General features: G+C 41.1%; 1 long non-coding RNA gene across 1 annotated transcript; it reads left to right on the forward strand.

The window, feature by feature from the left end:
• Window positions 1–3953: 3953 nt before the first annotated feature.
• On the forward strand, window positions 3954–5154 carry LOC115561488 (uncharacterized). Its single transcript, XR_003979925.1, has 2 exons — window positions 3954–4225; window positions 4814–5154. It is a non-coding gene; the product is annotated as an uncharacterized LOC115561488 (long non-coding RNA).
• The last annotated feature ends 375 nt before the right edge of the window (window positions 5155–5529 follow it).

Here is a 5529-nt window from a genome sequence, read left to right on the forward strand (position 1 = left end):
GAAATGCAATTACTCATTCAAAAGATACTTATTTACTTAACTAATGCAAGCATTGCATTACAACTAGTGTTTGTGTGTGAATCCAAATACCAAACTAGAGGTTGGTAAGACATGTGCTGATTTGAATGCACTGGTATGCAATGTGTTGAAGGCTGTGACTGAACGACTATATTGAAGCATTAGATCAGCTGTGACTGAACGACTATATTGAAGCATTAGATCAGCTGTGATAGCTTTGATTCGTATTGTTTAGAACTAGGAATAAAGCAAGTTCTACTAGCGTCCTGTTCATGTTTCGGGCCTTTGTCGCCGCTTGTTTTAGTATGGGCTGGAGAGTTTGAGACTAGATTTCAGTGACAAAGTAACGTGTTGTCTCGTTTGTCTCCCATGCATCCTCGGTCGGGGAGGAACCACTTTGATGAGAATCCGATATTTATTTATTTTTTTTCAATGAAAATGTTAACTAGACTAAACATTATTACCTTCATGTGAATAACAATTCTATGTTGTTATAGTGTAGAACATAATATTGAGCCTGTCATAGCAGACACACTCATTGAATTCATTAAATCAATTGTAATGCAAATCCTTTAAGAACAGAATTTGTCAGATTCAGGTCTAAACCCCGTTTGTATAGTGTCTTTCAAATCCTTTCTATTCGTTGAGATGAGATGCGAAGACCATCCCATATCTTTTACCAGAGTGGGCTACAAAACAAACTATTCTATTTTAAATTGGACACCTCAGTAATCACATGTACTCGGGGACACAGGTGTAAATCGGAGAAAGTAATCTTGCACCGTTCTTTCACTTTGTTAATAACACACTCCGTGCAACCTTACCCCTTCCATTACCTTTGTCTGTTCAGGCGGAAGTTTTTTCTTATTCTTTCCACCCCCTTCCTTTACATCTAATTTTGAAAAAACAGCAAAGAATTGTTTTAGTCCTTGTAGTGAGTACTCTTCATCACAGTGGCACTCAGGCATACAACAATTACAACAAAAGCTTTTTTCTTTAAGGCCATCCATTAGGCCAATAGAAGTCAACTAACCGAGGCATAGCCAGCTAGTTTGCAACGACGTTGCACTTTTTCTCCTCAGGCCCAATTTAGTGATAACGCAACACAGGTAACACAACTATAAGTGTCAAAACAGTTTAGGCGGAGGGGGGGGTTTGGATCATTGGCTTTGGCCACCTGGTGGTCGACCCTTTGGTGTGTGAAACAAACGAAGCCAGGGAGCCATGGATCCTCAGCAACCCAATCCCACTCACACTCTCTTCTTTAGACAAAGTCAATGTGTCCACGACGTCCATATCGTGATGGATAAATCATAGCATGTGCCGTTTCTTTCTTCTTGACTTAAACGTCGGCTATAATTATGGGTTTGAAACGGGCAATCTGCATGCTAAATAGGATAGTACAGGTAACTAAATTGGCAAATTAAAAAGCAGAATGAGAATAAGTATAATAGCTATAATTTTCATCTGCCAATTCAGATTCAGACGAGATTACCTAACAATCTGCAAAGCTGCACATTGTTTTCCTCGTAAACTCTGCGCTTGTGAGTCATCTGCAACAAAATCCTTGAGCCGTGAGTTAGTGATTTATTGTCAGATCCTGCAATTGGATCCTTCGGTGTGAGATCTACACACAACTGATGAGCTCTATTTCAGGTGAAATAGTGTATGTGTGCTGGCCCCCAGACGAGCAAGGCCCTGTTCATATGCCCAGCATTAAAATGCAGCTCTCGTGAATGAGTCAGACAGCAGACAGGTGTGAGTGCCTGAAACATGCATTAAAATCAAATCTTCAAAAAACACATTTGGAAGTACTCAAGGACGCACATTAGCACATTGCCAGTCAAGTGTGAATGTATCCGCTTGCCTGAAAGGCTTCCAATAAAAGTACAGAGGCAATAATGTGAAAATGCGGTTGGCTTATTTGCATGTTGAGCGAGGAGGCAAAGTGTGATTGCAAGTGGCCGGAGAAAGATCTGTTGAGATGCATGTTAATGCATCTGTCTTAGACGTTATATGGATACAGTGTAGGCTAGTAAGTGGACACGATGCTCTGGACTGAAGATCTTCAGATTTATAAACAAAAAAGATTGTTCATGCTTCATCAGTCCACATGTTTCTGTCAGTCAAAGAGGTGGCCATTTTGACATAGTGGAGTACAAGTTAAGAGGCAAAGAAGGTCAAGCTGGAATACTCTTACACCTGGGACCTCTACCACGATGCATCTAAACTCAAACACTATGGTTCTAATGTATAATAACATATAATAATAACTAAACAATACAGTTCCAGTAACAACGTATGTAGGCAGGGAAAAATGAAAGAAATATCCAAATGACTTAAAGCCCACAGCTCCTATTTAATCCAATGTCCTGGATGAAGCCTTGGACGTCTATTAATCCAAATGCCAAAGTGTTAAAATCCCAGAGTATTCATGACCAGAGTAGATTTTATACACTTTGGTGTTGAATAGGCACTAAGTACATTTTTTGGGGTGTACCAGAAACACTCTTGGGTGTTGTCTCTATGTTAATGCTGGTGTAGAGTCAGAGCCGGATTAAATAAAGGGACTACACTAGGCAGACTGTATTTTTTGGGCCCCCCTCCATCGATAACCTAACCTAACCCTAACACTTGCCAAAGTTACTAATAAAAGTTAATTCATATTTCACATAGCGTGCCCTTGTTTCCGTATCTGGCTAGATGTTCTGACAGTAGTAGATCAAAGCGACTAATTAACTCCAAGCATCCCAAAAAGTTCCCATTGTGGGGTGATCCTACTAACTCATCGTCCCCACGGAAGGGCAGTCCTCGCGAAGAAAGAAACTGAATAGTTGCCACTATACGTTTCAAAATGTTGAACCAGTATGCCCTCTCAGAATCCTGTTGCTGTACTATGTTTGAATCTATGCGTGCATTTTTATTTCCAAGTGATGATAGACTTAGCACAGCAGTGCGATGATCCATACAATTCTCATGTTCATGCAAGCGATTAGCACAGTTTTTCCAGTCATTAAATCCAGTGACAAATTGATTGTCTCTTATACTGAACAACTTGCAGCAGTAACAGAATACATTAGGCTACCAGTAGACGGTGAGTACACTAACCATTTTCTTGACAGGGTTTCTCCATTTAGCTTTTTTCTAAAGAAATGTTCCTTAGTTAAGCTTCGGTTAATGTCTCCATATTTCCTCTTTGATGCAGAGAAATCTCCAATATTTTGACAGCGATGGAATCGTGCAAAGTACTCACGCATCCTGTCGTCAATTTGGTCCCACTTTGCAGGATCAGATGGATAGCTTGTCAATACCCTTACCGGGTCTAGAGGCTCCGTCAAAATGATATTGGGCTCACTTTTTCTGGCCGGCTGCTGTTCTTCCATCATTTTGTCATTTTGTGACGGCGCTGATGTTGACGGCGCCACAGCGTCTTCCGCCGCGTCTTCGGGCCGCGTCTTCGGGCCGCGTCTCCGGGCCTGGCTCCGGGCCTGGCTCGGCCTCTGGCTGCGGGCCTGGCTCGGCCTCTGGCTCTACTGACACGAGCAGGTTCACAGCTGTCGGACGGCTGCCCGACAGAAACTTCTGTAAAGCCCCCTGCTGTTTCTTCTTTTGTTCCTCTTCATTTTTTTTCTTTTTACGTTTTGCCGCACCCGAAAGCATCTTGAATGTTAGCCTACTCAAGAAACGACCTGCCTGCTAGCTTTATTGTTCCGCTTAGTCTTGACCCGCTGACCTCCCCTCGGAAACAACGTCACTATTTTTAGTTAATTAATATATATTGATATATCATCACTGAAATAAATAGTAGGTAGGACATTTGTATTGGCTATTTCATTTTTTTTTTTTTTTTTTTGTACTTCTGTCTGGGCCCCCCCCGCCAATCAGGCCCTAGGCACGTGCCTAGTTTGCATTTGGGTTAATCCGGCTCTGTGTAGAGTAATTTAAGTGTTTATTTTAGGATGATGGACTCCCTGAGTGTCCAACGGTTGATTGACGGCCGCACGTCGGCTTAGGTTTCGATTCGTCATTGGCTCGCTGCGCCTCCTCATTGGTTGAATCTAGAGACATGTGACCGTTTGTCCTCTTCCACACTACGCGGCAAACTGTTTCGGCAGAGACGGTTGACTAGAGAGGATCGAATCAATATCGCCAAGGGATTGCTCAGAGTGAGCGAAGACATTTTTGAACTTCACGGGAATGTAAACAGGTACAAGAAAAGTACCAAGTGAATAATGCACAGGGTTTCTATGTTTCATAGTTAGTTGTGCGTGTGTCCTTCATATAGGTCAGCAATTGTATTCATAATGGGTCTTCAGAAGGTATTAAAGTCTTAAATTTAACTTGTTCAAACCTGCAGAAACCCTGAATGCAGAATATTCAGCATTTCTTCGTCTTTTAGATCTGATAACCAACTTATAAATGCTAACGATTTTAGCTAACGTCAAACTTAATGGCCAATGCTAATGAGGCACATGTCTTCAATTTAGCTAACGCCTCGTTACCATTTTTAGCTAATGCTAACGAGGCACGTGGCTTTAATTTAGTGGGAGCGTGTCTATGTTCCCCGGGTCCTATGTTCCCCGGGTCCTATGTTCCCCTCTTTGTATGAGACTGGGGAACATAGGACCCTTTTTTTTTAAAAAAAAAAGGGTCCTATGATAATAACCTGTTTGTATTTGGCCACCTTTTTAGATGCTGACTATTTATTGACAAGAACTTTTTGAACCTTTTATGTTGTGTCACGTGCTTTCATCAGGTGTATTTCATGCTCAAAGTATGTGCTCTCCCTTTTCAGGTTGGGATAGTGACATGGCCTCACTTCTCCTGCTGGTCTACCTCCTGCCACCACCTCCAAGTGGAAAGAAGGGAGCTGTCAAAATCAGTATCCGGGAAGCTGTGGATCGTGTAGTGAAGTTTCACAGGGTAACTGTATCCTGATAATTTTTATTTTAAAAGGTATTTTTAAAGGTCCCATGGCATGCCGCCAGAGCTTGTGTGTTGCTGATGGATGTCACAATCTCTGTGTTTGTCAATCTACTTATCGAGTCTTGAAAACAATGGCGTCGACGGGTGATCTACTGATGGTATTGTGTGTATAAAATGTACTTTTTAATAAACAATCTGTACACTTACAAAGTTCTCATTGCCTCGTTTTATATGTTAATACCCTTATTGAACTACCAAAGAAGTGTCGGGCTACTTCTAGCCTTTTAAATGGTTTAAAATAGCAATTTAGTTTTTACCATAACCACTGCCCCCATTGTTTCAATTTTATAGCGTTTTGATAGAATCGGCTAAAAACAGCCAACTGAAGAAAGCGTCTATATGCGTTTTTTTGTGCTCCAAAACGAACGTTTCAACTCATTATCATACAAAACATATCCCAAATCCGTTTTACACCGGAATTCCCCTTTAATTGGTTGACAGGGACACATTTATTTATTTTCAAGTTGTTTGTTACATCATATAAATGTAAAACTAAATATGGTTCTTGATGTAAAATAATTAAAG

The sequence above is a fragment of the Gadus morhua genome, chromosome 16 (assembly GCF_902167405.1).
Source record: "Gadus morhua chromosome 16, gadMor3.0, whole genome shotgun sequence".
Classification (NCBI taxonomy): Eukaryota; Metazoa; Chordata; class Actinopteri; order Gadiformes; family Gadidae; genus Gadus; species Gadus morhua.